Source organism: Falco naumanni, chromosome 2, assembly GCF_017639655.2.
Source record: "Falco naumanni isolate bFalNau1 chromosome 2, bFalNau1.pat, whole genome shotgun sequence".
Taxonomy (NCBI): domain Eukaryota; kingdom Metazoa; phylum Chordata; class Aves; order Falconiformes; family Falconidae; genus Falco; species Falco naumanni.
The window spans coordinates 83,782,056-83,798,555 of NC_054055.1; the positions used below are offsets into that span (position 1 = coordinate 83,782,056).

General features: G+C 44.7%; 1 long non-coding RNA gene across 2 annotated transcripts in view; it reads left to right on the forward strand.

Moving 5' to 3' along the window:
* LOC121084116 overlaps window positions 1-16,500 on the forward strand; it is a 65,565-nt gene that overhangs the window by 23,162 nt on the left and 25,903 nt on the right. Inside the window, exons 3-4 of one of the 2 annotated variants that reach the window (XR_005826591.1) lie at window positions 3,083-3,414; window positions 6,334-6,711. This is a non-coding gene — a long non-coding RNA (uncharacterized LOC121084116). Of the gene's footprint in view, window positions 1-3,082; window positions 3,415-6,333; window positions 6,712-16,500 lie in introns of those variants that run through there. The other variant, XR_005826590.1, reaches the window with a different exon arrangement.

The following is a 16,500-nucleotide window of genomic DNA, read 5'->3' on the forward strand; positions in this document are numbered from 1 at the left end:
GAAAGTAAAACGTTATCTCACTTTTACACATGGGGAAACTAAGGCAGAAAGGTGAATTGCTCAAAGCTAGTGAAAGATTTAGTGCTGAAGTCAAGTTTATAAACACAGGAGTTTTCTGCCTCCTGGTTCTGCATGCAGGCAATTAGACCAAGTCTCCAATGGCCAAAGCAGGCTACAAGGCGTGACCTTCCCTGTGAAGCAGTTAGCATTGCTCTGGGGTCTGCAGAGAGGCCGAGGCTCAGAGCTAGAGAGAGATGAGGTAGGGGCAAGCGCTGTCCTGGTTTGAGCCTCAGCCCCTTTCTAACTGTGCTCCATCACTGCCCCACAGGTAAAACGAGCTGCGTAACAAGTACAGCAAGCAGAACCACAGAATGTAGCAAGAGTTGAAAGAAATTTTGCACCAGCTGTGGCAAACCAAGGACTGTAATTTGGAAGCTGTGTGGAAGACATGAGTGCTGCATGTCCTACAAATGAGTCTCCATATGATGGAGATAGGATGTGCCATGCCTGTCATCCAGGGTAATAAATAAGAATATTAATCTGCTTAGTTTATCAGTTCTCCATCTCAGGAGAGGGCATGGACAACTTTTCTGATACGTATTTTGTGCTGCTACTGTGCTTATTCTGCTTAAAACAGTTCCACTTGTTCCAGAATTACACTGAGCAAGTGAGCAGCCTTATCACAGCACTAGACAAGGAACTACATTCTGGAATCAGTGACAATGGTGCAAACAAGAGAAGCTGCTTCAGTTTCGGAGGAGCTGCTTAAGCTTTCTGCTGCTGTATCTGAGCACTGCACTAGCTGAAAATACCTCTGTTTGGACCAGCTGAGAGAGGAAAATCAGGGCATCTGCGCAGCACACAGCAAGGAAACTTCTCCGTGTCACCAGCCAGCACTGTCAAAGGCACTGCTCTAGGGAAGCTTGCACCAGCACTTCAGTCTTGCTATTAATAATGAGCGTTTCTGCTTTTTCTGAGAAAGGATTGGTGACTGAGGAATTAACACTACCCCTCCAAACTCACCAAACTTTTCTTCTAGTTAGGGGGTCGATGCTTTAAAACAAAACAAAAAGAGCACCAGAAATACAGCAGGTGAGTGCCAGTAATTTTTATTTCTGCACTGGAACAAATTGTGCCAAGCATTTTGTGAGAGAAGGACAAGAGAGGACAATCCATCAGTGCAGAGTACATCAACGTATTAAAAAAATGCAAGTAGTGGGGAAAGCTTTTAATTTGAATGATATCAGTGCCCACAAGCACGACAATAATTAAAGGTCTGCCAGCATGGCTATTATACATTCTGGTTTAGTGCATTTAATATCTCAGCTGCTTCAAATCACATCAGCCTGATGGCTGGCAAGCACGATTCCACTCTGGATGCAAATCAAACTCTCACACATTGTTCTGAAGCCTCACTTTTAAGGTAGGACTTTTTCGCATCAGGACAGGACAGGCTGTCCTTTGTCCTTGCAGTTCTGTGATGCTGGTGCGCTTCCGCTGCCCAAGGAAGAGCAGAATAAATTATTCTCCTTAGGGTTAGTCTGCAGCGATATTGTACCCTACTTCAGGGCAATTTTTCCCGTTCTCAAAACTTTCCTTCTCCCCTGGCAGGTGTACGCTCTGTGAACCAGCTGGGATGTTCCCTCCCTTTTGCGTTGTAATGAGGGTAAGCGAGGGGACAGTCCCTCCCGTCTCTCCAGCCCTAAGCTGGTGGCTGACAGGACACATTGGGCTACATTGCATTCAGCTTGCTGGTGGCGGGCTTATTACTAGACTGCAGCCGTCTCTGATGGGGTGGGTGGGCAAACAAGTGTTTTTCCTTCATCTTCTGGTGCTTCCGTGCTGTGCTATTCCTGAAGAGCCACAGGACCTCCTCAGGAAGCGCAGCCTGGAGCAGCACTGGCACAGAACCAAGCTGGATGGAAACAGATGATCACTTTTGCAAATACTAATTTACAACACTCCCAGAAACAAGCCAACTTATTTTATTTCCATATCAGGGGGGAGGGAAAAAAAAAAAAGAGACTAACAAGCAATGTGACTAGCATCATCATGATTACTCCACTTACGTGTATCCCACTCGTCTTCACTCTGCCTGCTTTCCCTTTCAGCCCATAACCTCAGGAGGACAGGACCTGTCTCTCACTGGCTGTTTATGCAGATCGGAGTGCAAGGGGGGCTTGATCCTCCCTGGGTCCTTCTGATGCTACTGCAGTGCAGCTGATGAGGAGGTTTTAGACCGAGGTGGCTGCTCGCTTCAGCTCATAAGAGATTGAAAGTGCCCTGGAGGTCAGGGGGAGGTGCCACGTCCTTCGACCTTGAAAACATTAAGGAGTTGAACAATTAGCTGGCTGGAGTTTGGCAGGAAGAGTGCTGGATCTGAAGCCACCAAGCAAAAGTGCGACCTTGTTAGGATTAAAAAGTGGAGAGTTCAAAGGGATACAGGAGGGAGAGTGGGAGGTCTAATGAAGGATATAGGCAGACAGATAAAAAGCTGAAGGAAAAATCTGATGGCAGTTTTCTTTGCCAGTTTAGCATCTGCTGTTGTACCAACTCAGTCTCTTGGAAATCACATTTGAGCAGTTTTTCCCCTTAAGAGACATGGTAAACAATGCTGCATGCACTTCTAGACCATTTCAAATGCAGGGTGAAGTATAAAAGCATTTCAAGCAAATGTTTTACTGTGTATTTGCAGTGGACCAGGAGAGGATGCATCACAGATTTGTATCACATCAGCTGAGGGGCAGGAACCCCCTATTTTAGGGGTCAAATATTTCTTATGCTGTGATAATTTGATCACTCAGGGCAGCTTCGTTTGGAGGATCCTGTCATGTGTGGATTCACTTCTCTCAGAGGAGGTGCAAATTCATACTGCAGCCTTCCCTTCAGTGGGAACATTAATACAGCCCTGTCTGCCTGCCCCTTTGCAAGCACAGTTTGGAGGCTGATTAACTTTAAAGACTTTCATACCTTGTCAAAATGTTCAAAAGTTATTTGCAACAGGCATCTACCTTAGCAATTTAGTGTGCTGGAAGGGTTCTTGCTATAAATACTCTTTGTGTCTTTACTTTGTCTCTTGCAGTTGCACTAAGGCATTCACCTGATCACAGCAGTGAATAGCTCAGGGCCATTTCCCACCTATTGGACCCAAGGCTGGAGTCATGCAGTGCCGTGCCACCCAGGACGCTCCACTTGCAGAGTAGACAGGAGATCTGCCAGCTGTTAGCGCTCTGAATTTGTGTGGTGCGTTGCACCATAGACTGCACTGGCACGAACCTCATGGCTGGTAAAGATGTGGTGTGCATGTGTGGTTTTGGAACCGTAATGGGAGGCAGCAAAATGAACTAGAGTCCTTCCCACTTGGCGTCAACTCCAGTTGGTTACGTCGATGTGTCCACAGAGCATTGAAATCAGGTAAGCCCTGTCTCCAGAAGACATAAAACTAAAAACAGCACCAGCCCTGATCAAGTGCTGTTGGCTAGATTCGGTTGTTAGCTATAATGAATAGCTTGAAACAGCATCAGTTTTAGTGACTATGTTGTTAATTTTAATAAGAGTTTTGTTTTATGCTGATCCCCTTAATGATTAGTTTAAATATTGCTGTCTGCTATTAATTGGTAACTGTGCCGTCTGCCTGGCTACGTCCTGCCAATGCAGAGTGTGTGATACGGTGCTGGCTCCCTGCAGGACACCCTGCCAAACAGCCCCAGTATAGGCAGATTTTTACAAAGAGCTGCAGCCTGAAAGGAAACCAGATCAAACACACTTTCATTTGCATTGTGCTCCTCACCCACAGGATCCTGCTACCCAAACCTGGGCAGCATTTCCAGTTATCACGGTTCTCTGATGTCGTATCGCACTGGCCCAGGCTCATACTTCCCACTCCATTCCATTTCCTTACCTGCATCGAGTGCGCTGGGAGCTACCTTCTGGCTTTTGTACGTTGGAGGTTCCCTGAGCGTGTTTTCCATGAAGGCTGCTCCTTTTCCACAGCATCCAGCTCTCATCACACAGACTCAGATAAAAACTCCTTTTCCCCTGCACTGTCCATTGGCCGCGGGAGCACAACAGATTGCTAGTTAATATCTGGCGAGAGCCAAGTGTGAAACCTGATTTGGGAAAATGCATCCAAAACCAGTGTCTGGATCAGAGCACCTGGAAGAGGCTGTCTAGTAAAAAACTTCAGGCCCAGGGAATAAGCTGGACACCAAGTTGGCCTCCCACCACCTAAATGATGCTGTTTGGAAACACAGAAACTCCTACTCTACCTGCCCTCCTGTGAGGGTTTTGACAAGATGCTACCCCATAACCTTGGTTGCTTCAGCTGTTGGGCATCCAAATGGTTCTGGAGACAGTACCACGTTCCTTTGTCCTGCCAAGCATGCCAGTGCTCCGCAGCCACTCTCTGTAATGAAATCTTTTTCTGCCAGTCCTCTGAGGTCAGAGTGGTCTCATTAGCTCACCGCTGGGCAGCAGCCTCAAACCCAGCAGAGGGCAAATGGTGGGAAGTAAACACCAGGTCCTGCCATTGCCTGATGCTCTCCTGATGCATCCCATGCCAGCGTTCATGAGCACACTGTCCTGGCCGGGCAAGCTCTGCACAGGGAAGAGGAAACACACTTGCAAAGCTTGAGCCCACAGGGATGACGTGGACATGCTGCATCAGTGTCCCTTGCTATCTCAGCCGCTTCACTTAGGTCCTCTGGGCCAACAGAAGTGTCAGTGACTTCCAAAACCTCCCTCAGCCCATGGTTTATCAGTGCAGGCTTGGGCAGGGTACTAAGGAGCCTCTGGTTCAGGCTGTGTGTGGGAAGCAGTGGTGGGCGCTGAGGAGGAACTGGAACTTAAGACAGATGGCATGCTAGGGGTTTTATCCCAAAAGGAGAGATGTATTAGAGCAGCCTGAGAGGAGATCACAGCAGCAAGAGCAATAATGCAGCTCTTTTTTTGCTACAGAATAGAGAAAGGGAGTTAGATTGACATGCAGATATCCCTGCTGGCAGATATGCTTCCCAGGGAGTTTCCAGCGCACTATCAATAAATAACAATTTCTCTTACATGCTTTGCACTTCAGAAACATTCTGATGGTCACTGCTTGCTTGCTTTATTTTTGAAGGTACACCACCACCAGAGTGGCATTTGGGCACTTGGGCACCCGTCTCTCTAACATGTAAACTTACCCTTGTCTTCTTGTACCTGCAGATTGGCAGTTAGGGGTGAACAGTGCATTTTGAGGGTAACTTCCATATCTTTCAGCATTTGGACATTGCATTTGCTTACACCCAGCATCAGAGACAGGCCATTAGTGAAAATACCAGGGGCTGGGGAAGGTGGAAGGTGCAGATTCCACTGGTTCCTGGGTGGCATGGGGATTTTTATACTCCCTTCAGGCATAAAATAGAACAACCTCCAGGCCAGGCTAGGTCAGTCCCATCCCTGTCTGGTCTGTCTCCCCGTAGACCATCAAAGCTCCCCAATAGCTTCCCATTCTCCAGGATAGAAGTGATAGATACACGTGGGCATCTTTGAAACAGCATATCTTTGTCTTTCCAGTTCATTTTTACTGCTGGAGTTGCTGATACCCAAATTTGATATTTGGGAGCAGCAGGACATGAATGGAGCAGCATAGCCAGAGGTTCTACTCTCGGAAAATGTTTGGGGAACTGCAGCAAAGCAAATCTAAACCCCAATAAATCCTACCTGAATGTCAGCATTAAAGTCACATGAGGACACCACATTTGTGAATTACATGCTTGTGGTCAGAGTTACTTCCATTCTTTTAAATGTAATGGTGAAGCCAAAGGGCAGCACAGCAGCTGCGTGGGAAATTGATCATCTCTTCTGGACAGATCCCACTGTATCCCAAAATCTATGTGATCGGCCCAGATACTACAGCGATAAATGCTTTGGAGACATTTATACATTAGATGAGACTTGTGTTGTTTAGGACACAGTGGTTGAATCCTGGAGCTATGCCTTTGGAGTTTATGACTTGCACCAAGTTTTCTGACCAACATAGTTTATTCTTTTTTTCAGGGATTTTAGTCCAACAAATAGCACTAAAGGCAAGCAGACTTAAGGTTCACAGATTAAGATTTTCTGGCACAGATTGGTTTTATTTCTTAAATCATTTATTTCTAAAGGTCACTTTATAAAAATTCATGTTATCTAAGATCACTTTCCTATCAGACAGGCATATTCAAATATTTGATACATAAGTCAAAGTACACTGCCTTTAGATCAATCACCCTTTTCATGCCTAAACCTATACAAACTACATCTCTGTTTCATAGCAATGCTTGAAAAAAACACTTCAGATTTGTTTTTTCACAGATCAGCAGCAAGCTTATACTGAAATCCAGACCTTTGAAACATGCTCTTCCGGCCAACTTTCATCCAAGTACCCAAGATTAAAATGGTGTTTGCTACCTCCTTGAGGAAATCTTGCACCTTTTCTCCTATGGGGCTGGAAAGCTGTCCAGTCAGTGCTGCAGCAGGCTTGGTGGAAGTGAAACAAAGCCCTCTCCAGCCAACACCCAGGCTTCTCTCCATACACCATTTGGGAACCCACCTCCCAGCTCAAGATCTTGCCAAGACCCTTGGGGAAACACTTATGCTAAAGCAATGTAAAAGTCTAATCCTCACATTCCTGACATTTTGTTGGATTATGGCACCATTACGGTGTAGATTAAAAAGCATTTGTTACCTTTATTGTTTATCTTATGGGCTAGATTAATGTCACTATGTCACTTACTTTGCCAAATTGAACTGTCAGTTCAAAACTCCAAAACAGGCATGTGAAAAATGTCCAGTAGATCATTTTCTATCTAAGATTAAGTTCTACCCTATCATCCAGGGTTAATTTAGGACCATTAATTATGTGTGGGCTGGACATAAGTTTTCAGGCATGTATTATTTTATTACCTGGTCACATAATTAAAATGTCACCTATCAAGGGACAAATTTTAATGAAGTTAAAAGCACCTTGATGACATACTATTATTTGACCTGTTATATAAGAGGATTATTTCTTGCCTGTTACTGATTTTCTTTGACAACATGAAAAGCACTGGTTTTAAATTAGCTTTTTCTTCAGAGGGGCCAAAGCCTTACGCTACATTCTTCTTATTACCTCCAAGACCCCCACTCACTGAGGTACACTGAGAAGACCCCCTGTTTTTACACTTGGAGCTCATCAGCTTGTTCAGCTGCTAAAGAAAGGGTAAACATTGCTAGTCTGCAATAAAATGTGCGTAAAGAGGGTCAGGACAAAAAGGCTATAATTGCAGTGGTATCTGCTGAAGGTCAGTGAGACTGAGCTCTGACTTAGGAGACAAGAGAGAAATGTAAATTTCAACAAAGTGACAGCTAGAAAGGTGACAAAATAACCAACAACACACTTCTGACATATGTAAATACCACTGGAAAGAGGTGAATGCGGCGTGGGGCAAGATGCTGTAGGGAAGGATAACAGAGGCACTAGAAAAGCACTGGTTTACTAGAAGGTGCTTCCTGCTGGTACCACTGAGGTGACAAACAAGTGGGGCGTGCGGGCAGGGGTTTGCTGCTGCTCAGCTAGTCACAAACTGGATGTATCGTTGCTATTCCAGATTCTGAAGCCTGGCAATCAGGTTTTTTCAGGTACGTGCTCAAAGCATTCATTGTGAGTTTACTTAAAAAGAGAGCCTGACATAATTTGCCAGGATTTCACCAGTATTTCTAATGTCCAGCCAGCTTGCTTGCTTGCGGCAGCAGCAGGCTGTGCTAGATGCTTTCTAGCATCTAGAAGCTGGATGGAGCAAGAAGGGATGGGGCTGTTCCTTACAGCAGTGTACATTCCTGCACTCCCTCCTTAGACTTATCTTGGCTGAGATCACTCTCAGCTTCTTCTGAAGATGCTAATAAGAATTCATTGGTTCTTGTGAAAGGAACCAAGATCAAAATATAATATATTTTAGGATGTGTCCTTGTTTCAGCTGGGATAGAGTTAATTTTTTTCTTAGTAGCTGGTGCAGCGCTGTGTTTTGGATTTGGTGTGAGAATAATGTTGATAACAGATGTTGTTAGCTGTTGCTAGGTAATGTTTATACTAAGTCAAGGACTTTTCAGTTCCTCAGGCCTTGCCAGCAAGAAGGCTGGAGGGGAACAAGAAACTGGGAGAGAGCAGAGCCAGGACAGCTGACCTGAGCTAGCCAAAAGGGCATTCCATACTATAGAAAGTCATGCTCAGTATATAAACCGGGGGGGTGGGGGTGGGGGGAGTGGGGGGGGTGTCCAGGGTCCACTGACCACTGCTCCAGGACTGCCTGGTCATGAGTCAACAGGTGGTGAGCCACCGTATTGTGCGTCACTTGTCTTTTTCTCCCTTTCCTTTGGATTTTAGTCCTCTCCCCTTCTCCCCCCTTTTCATTATAATTGTTATTATTGTTGTTATTATCATTATTGGTTTGGGGTGCGTGTCTCCTACTTTTATTTTATTTATTACAATGTTCTTATCTCAACCATCGAGTTTTACATTCCTTTCCAGTTCTCCTCCCCATCCCTCAGGGTGGGGTTGGTGGGGAGTGAGCAAGAGGCAACATGGTACTTAGTTTCTGGCTGGGGTTAAACCACAACAGGGTGAAACAGGAACTGTGGAGTTAATTCTAAGGAGGCAAAATGTAAGACTAACTAGCAACAACAACAAAAAAATTCCCTCTGGAAAGTCCTGCTAAGTTTCAAGATAATGTCTTGAACATCTATAAGTACATAGATGTACTTATACCAGTCTGGTCCACTTTAGAAAGGAATGAATATAGCAACTTTGACCATACCTAAGTGAGATAAGGCATTAAATACTGCCACTGCTACCTTCAGTCTCATAGCAATGGTGGGGTTTTTTGATGCCACCATCCTACTCCAGACTGGACGTAAATCTTTTATAAGAGGTGCAGGGATAACCCTGGCATTTGCCCGAAGTCCAGTGGTTCTCAGAGCTTTGTTTCTTTAGTGGATGGAGCATTGCAGTGGGGCATCATATAACAAAAGTTATTTGCAGTGCAGTAAGTACTTCCATCTGACACAGCTGGCAACAGCATAAATTCAGAATTTTTCTGTTTATTCTGGATCAGAGTTCAGCCTGGGGGTGAGCACTGCCTCAGTCTGACATGGGCTGCAACTTGCAGGAAAAGCCCTGGCCACTAGATAATTCAGCCCCCTCGTACCCCCCCTGAGAAGGGAGTGTCAAGCTGTACATCTCCCACACCCTCCATCCCCTGAGAGCAGTGTCCTCTAAGCCTCAGTGGCATGGCACCCATGAAGCAGGCCCTGCAATGGTTTCTCATTGCCAGGTAAAATGCACCCAGAATGATGGAGGAGCAGCGAGGAGCAGGAACACGCTGCTGCAGGGTGTCCTGAGCTGTGGTAACTCCAGGGGTGCAGGCTGCATTCTGCTCAAACCAGCTTATTGCTCCAACCCTGGAGTGCCAGGACACTCATCCCAGTGTAGCCCCTTGCCTGCTGCTGCCAGGCAAAATCACTGCAGCCTCCAAGATCAGCTGGCTTTCGGCTGTAGATGTGAAATCCCTTTGCCTGGCAGCACACAAAGGTTTGGTGGGCTGCAGCTGGCCACAAGCCAGGCTTCCCCTCTGCTTTCCAGCCCCACTTTGACCTCACCTAGACAAAGCTCAAGCTATTTCGCTTCTACAAGTCTCCTCTGCTCACATAATATGGCAAAATATGGATGCCACATTATCCACAGTAACACAAAGTTTGATAAAAGACCTCACCCTGTGTTCCAGTTCCTTTCAGAACCCTGAGACCTATACGGCACAAAAAAGAGCAAGGGCAGGGAACCACCTACAGCCACTTATTACACATTATGGATCTTTCCATTGTGAAAAACACTCCCTTTTTCAAAGAGCCACCTTGCACTCCCTCTCTCACAGCTATTGATTCCATAGACCAAAACAATAATGTGCACCTTGCTGCAGTGAACTTATCAATGTCTAATTTTGAATGGGAAAATGTCACAGACCTCCACTCACAGACAGGACTTTGAACTGAAATGTGTATCCTGTCTCTTCATCCATGGTGTCCTGCAGGGGCACATTTACTCCCTCCAAAATTTGCTATTAATGTAAGCATTGTTAATGATACCTAGTCTCTTGCTGGCAGAGAGAGGAGGATGCAATTGTCCATTTTGGTTCCCAGGAGGTCCTTGAATGGCTGTGACAAGCACCAATAATAGGACTTAGATAAAAAGAGAAGTTGGTAACTTTGTCCAAATGAATCACAGTTATAATTTCCTTGAAAGATGAAACGATTGTTAAACTGACGGGGAATATAAAGCAACTCTCCTCAGATTGAACTGAATCATCTTTGCACATTTCAAGTGTATTGTTCCTTTTCTTATCTGCGTATGGTAAGAGTCCTAACAATTCTTGCAAGTAGATTACTCTCAGACATGTGCCTTAAGTGACACAGATGCTGGTTTGTATGGGCTTTAGGCACATTGAGAACCTGATCCTTGAAGGTATTTAGGTACATAAAGATGCAGAGATGCCTAGTGACATTTTTCTCAAACGCCCAAGGTTACAAATCCACCTGGACTATCATTTCAAATATATGAAAATCAAACTGTCAGTAAGATTCTGACCACAGTTGCTCTTATAGCAGGCTGTACTATTTTATGAGAAAGTTTCTATAATATTATATTCTTATTATGCATTACTGGCTAATTCTGGATTTTGACCCATTTAAAATCCCAAGATTCCTATCAGAAAATAAACTCCTCCAAATTATAGGGCTTTACAATAGGACTGCTGTGTTTCTTTTAGAAGATTACCATAAAGGTTGATTCTGCTGAATATAAAGAACATATGTTTGGGGACAGGGACAAATTTCCCCTTAACAGCTTCAACAATTCTTCCTTTATAATGATTAGGAGCTTTTAACAGAGCATACTAAACAAGGAAGATAAATTTTGGATTCACTGCTACTTTCTATCTATTTTCAGCTTCACACAAAGGCATTCTTGGGGTGGCAGCTCTCAGCCACGCAGGATGTAGCACCAGAGGATGCTGACAGGGGAAATTGCCAGTGTAGGAAATTATCTTTCCCCAAGGAAGGGAAGCCAAGAAAAGAAGTTCATGTTTTGCGTCTTTGCAATAGTAAAGCAAGGGAAGACTTGCACTGGGGTAGAGAAATTGAATGAGACCGTAAAAGAACTAAGGGCTTTTCTTCTTGGGGTGCTAAGAAAAATTGTAGCCTCTGCATATCAGAATTAAGGACCTAAGAAACTGTCAGGCAAGAGCTTAGAAAAAGCACGAGAAAATGGGGTAAGAAGATGTCAGTGCAGGAGAGTGGTTTGGTTTAACTGTTGGGAAAGTAAAATGTGGGAAGTATTCCCGGGATAAGAAGCCCCTGAAGTCAAAGAAATTCTGTGTGATGTGAGATTGGAGACTGTAATAGGTCTTGTGTTCCCATGAAAGACACATGATCAGAGCAAACTGCTCTAGCCTGTCTTACTTCGTGGATAATTTCTTTGTTTTAATTCTTTATTTCACTACTTGAAGACACACTTTCTTTCCCTGGTATTTGTATGGGATTGTCTGCACGTGCATGTACATGTTGCATTTATGGGTAGGTATACTTATCTGGATTAATTTTATTATCATGCAGACTTAATTCAAAATACATTGGAGGAAGACATTATTCAATAACTAATAGATGTTATACCATCAACATATTCTAATGGGCTGATTAGCAATTTTATTGTATTCAATTTGCAACGTGGCAATTCTGTGTCAGATGGAAGAGCTATCACAATGAAAAACTGCATTAAAATTAAAAACCAATAGTCCAAGTTGCAGTCTGAATGAGCTTCCTGGTGGAATGATCAAGTGCAGTTATCTGTGAGTCTGCCCTGGATGCCCAGTAAAAATAGGCGATGGAAATCCTTGGATAAAGGTGGAGAAATTAGTTGTTTTTATTTCACATCTAAAATTGGTAAATATGTCACTGGGGTTTTAGGATTTCTTTTTTTAATCCTCTCTGTTCTCTCATGAGAATAGCACTGAAGAGTCATGACCCTGCGGATTTCTGTTTGGAGGACCTTTTGTCGTGCCTTCAAAAACCGTCCGGTTTGTCTGCTGCTTTCTAAAACACAGGGATGGAAGCAATAGTCTGTTGTCATTTGCCTCTTGTTTTCACACTTATAAAGCGGCCACCTCCTCACTCACTGGCAAAAAAATATATGCTGAAAATACAGCCAAACTGTCCTTCCTCTTAGAGCATTAGTTCTTCTGCCACCGGGGAAGACATTAGGACATTTCATGCATTCTGCTTAGTCCTTCACAAAGCCTAGGCAAGGGCAAAGCTCCTTGAAGGGAATGGGTAACACATTCATACACTCAAATGCAAGAGGGAAGCCTCTTCCCTCCTGAACCTTTCCAGAGCCCTATGTTGGTGGTGGTGGCCCTCACAGCACAGTGGCTCCGTGGCGAGGCTGGCCCAAGGGACTCCCCTGTCCCCATGTTCTTCCAGCTTGCTTCCACCTTGTTTGCACTGATGCAACTGTTTGTGAAGCTGCACTTCGACATGTTGGGTCGCTGAGATGATCCAGTTAAAAACAGCCCTCCCAGAGAAGGAAGCAAGAAGATGGATTTGCAGCAGGTGCAGGTACTGCTGCCATCCTCTGCCCTTCTCTCTCTCTGGTGGAGTGTCTTGTCCCCTAGCAGAGGCACTGGTGAGTCTCTGTGGCTGCAGCACTGCCAGCCAGCCCCAGATGCCAAGGAGAACCAAAAGCTGACAGCAGCTTAAATTAGCGCTCAAGCAGTAAACTCAAAATGTGACTTTGCCATCAGCTTAGCTGCACTATGAGGAATGGACTACTGAAAGGGAGAGATCCCACTTCTCCCAGCCATGTGCTCCTGCCACCTCATTGCAGGGTGGGACAGCTCATCTTGTTGACCTCGTGAAAAAGGATCTTTTTCTCCTTTTGCTGGGTGAGCTTTCAGCTCTGTCGGCACCTGGCTCCCACTCCCTGTGTGGCTGCAGGATCAGCAGCACCAGCATGGGGGCACCAGGAGCATGCAGCCAGGTTGGAGGAAGGCAGGACCATCCCTTTGGGAAGCAATGTGGTTTTAGGTCAGTTTAATCCAGTTGCAGGACTGTGCCTCGAGAAAGTTGTGGAGAGGACACCCAGCCCAGTCACCAAGTTCTCCTGAGTGACGGTGACTGCCAGCCAAAGGCCATGGCAGACAGCTGGGACAAGAACTGCTTCAGCCCTGGCCATTAAACTTGTCGGGGGTGATGAGACAGACCCCCAGGCACACAACATAAACACCCACGAAGTTGGTGGGGATTTGTCTAACATGAATTTTTTCACCTGATGTTTTTGCAAATGCATCCCCTTTTGGCACTTTATCTCATAAAGGCAGTGGAAAAGCTTCCCGCCTGACACAGCCATGACTCCTAGGAATGAAAAGCTTTTGGAAGTGATGCCTGGATGAGCCCTGCTGAGCTGGGCTCCCTGCAGCCTGCTGAAGGCTGTGTGAAATGCTGCCCAGCACAAGTGGCACTGCTTTACACCCCCTTAGCCAATCGCAGTAGAGGGTGCAGTGCAGTGAAGCATCTGGTCATCTGCACTTGGGAAAAGCCTCGGACGAAGAGGGAGGTGGCATGTCTGAACACACAGAGTCTTGTTACAAACCTATTTCTGCAAAAGAGATGAACTGACTAAAGCAGAAGCTGCAACAAACTGCAGGACAAATTCTGGGAGCCAAAGTACACTGAACATCATGTGACATCCTTTTAAATCTTATTTGGAACTAAAATATCCTTTTTTTTTTCCCTCCCAATGAAAAACACGTTCTATTGTTACTTAAATAGCATATATTTCTGTAATAGTCTTTTAATGCAGAGCTGTTTTTCTTTAGGGCCTTGAATATATGCAAATGAAATTGAAGAAAAGAGCTGAAGTATAAAGGAAGCACAGTAGTCTGGAAAAAACGGAGGGGCGAGTGACTGTAAAGATCAACTGGCAAAGCAAGCTTATTAGGCTTCTGGGGGAGGAAGCGGGGGTTATTAAACGCCTAGTGTCTCATCCTATGTGAATATAACTACCTTATTACAGCAGCTCTGCAGAAGTCAGAATATGTGAAGGAAGCAGCCTCCACTGAAATAAGTGATACAAATCAGAGCATTTCCATTCCCTCAGCTGTGATGCCATCCGACTCCAAAAGCACTGTTTAAATATGAATGGCATCCTGTTTATGTGCGTATTAACAATATGTATACCCGTAAAGGCTTGCAGAAATGCAAATATTGCTCTGCACACAAGTGTCTCCCACTGAGGCTGCCTAGAAAAATAGCATCAGGACACAAATTGGTAATAATAAGTACAGCTGAAGCCAATAATGAGGTAAAATACATATGCATGTGTGAGGAGTGTAAAACTTTGGCCCTGAATCACGTGCCTCTTAGTGTCTGGTGATAACAGTTCCCTAGTGCCTCTGCCCTCAGTTGCACATGTGACAGGGGATCCCTCCTTCTGCTTCCAACACCTCAGACGAGTGTCCATTTTACAGGACAGAGGCTGCCAGAGCAGATGGGCTAGGAACAGCTTTGTCGCACATGTGCAGGTTTAAGCAAATACAGCGATTATGCTGAAATTTGCTTAAAATGAAAATTCAGCTGAAACGTAGGAAAGAGTACACAAATGGAAAGCCCGCAGTGCAGTATGAAGTGGATACATCCTGCCTGATCAATGAAGGCACTGGTGCTGCCCAGTTTACAGCAATATCCTACGCACAAACTTTTAAGAGCTCAAGGAGAGACAGTTCCCAGTGCGGAAGTTTACGGTTTTATGTGCTTAGTCATTTCTGCTGTGTTATCACTGGGAGGGTCATGGAAGGTCCCCATGACATTTCTGTACATAGGGTGTATTTTTTCCAACTCATCTGCTGTTTTAGTCTAGTGTCCCTAGCTGTGCTGGAAATTCTGACTAGACAGGTTTTGTTCCAGCCAAGAGCTCTCCAAAGCATTATTTGTGAACATTCATTCAGAGAAAACCTTAAGATATGCCTATAGTTGTTTTTCACCAGCATTTGCACAAGTGATACCACTGCATTTGCCAGAACATTGGTGGAAAACACAAGCTCTGCAAGGGCTTTTGTGAAAGCGTCTGCACACAAGTTCACGGAGGAGTTTTCTTCCTTCCCCTGATATCTTTGGCTGCTTTTGCCATAGCATGGTTAGAAATTGATCCTCAGCAAACACGCTCGGCAGGGGATTTCTTCCTATCACGTATCTCTGAATTCTCACCACCTCCCAGACTGCAGCATATGACTAGTCCTACGCCTTCATGACAAGTTTCTGTTAAAGTTCACTGAGACTTCAGAAACCAAGTTGGAAATAGGTCATTAGACCACTTTCATGATGGTGAGAAAAGTGTTGTGCTTTTTGGTTTAGCTGGAGAATAGTTAACCAGGAGAAAGTCTCCCGAGTGACATGTCTCTGGAGAACTCCTTAAAAATCACTTATCTTCTGAGAATGGGTAATCTCAGCCAGCAAGCTGAACCTCTGAATAGCTGGGAGATTTTTGTACAGAAAGAAATCAATTTCCAGTTTCAGCTCCAACAGTTACAAGCCAAACTAGTTACAGAGGATGCAAACAGATGCAACACTTTTTAATTAGTCTTTGTCCAGGTCAGTTTGTATTTGGTTTCTGTACAACAGGCCATCATCTCATCTACAGTGAGGCATCTTTTGGTCTTTACAGTGACCTGAATCTTTTTGCTATAACTTTTATTGTTTACCTCTGAAATTTTAGTGAACTGGGAACTTAAATGGGGGGTGTGGAGGTGTGAGTATAGGTGTGTTGGTGTTGTTTTTTTCCCTGAAGTGTTATCTTACCACCTTGCATTCAGAAGACTTCCATCTTCTGATGTGTATTGCCTGAGAACAGAATTAATAATTATATGATCTATCACAGGGATTTGACTGATATTTGTCCTGAAAAGGAGATATTGAGCTCCGCTCGGCTGTAGAACTGAGATGGTCTGGTGTGTTAGCAGGTACAGAGTGCTACACTCACTTTCTTCCCCGCTGTTTCTTAACCTGACCTCCAAAAGGTCCAACCAAGCAGCAGAGAATTGGGCAAAATGCCCATGCAGTTGAACGGGAGATTTGCTCAAGAATGGCAGGATCAAGCATCTGAAATGCTGCAAGCCAATGCTACCCAGGATTCAGAGGTATGTCCAGTTCTAACAGGGGCCAGACACTACAGCTAAGATGTTGCCCTGTAAAGAGAGATAGGTAGGGCTACCTTTACCCTTGAGGCCACATGCTGTGGATATTTATTATCATATACCTATGCTTCATAGTCCTGCTATATCCTATATCTTATACATGATGCAGTAGCTTTATATGGTATTTCTCCTTGTGTTGAAAGAGTCAGCCCCTAACAATTTACTGTAAACATGAATGCCCAGGGAGGAGCTCCCCAAGTGGAGCTTT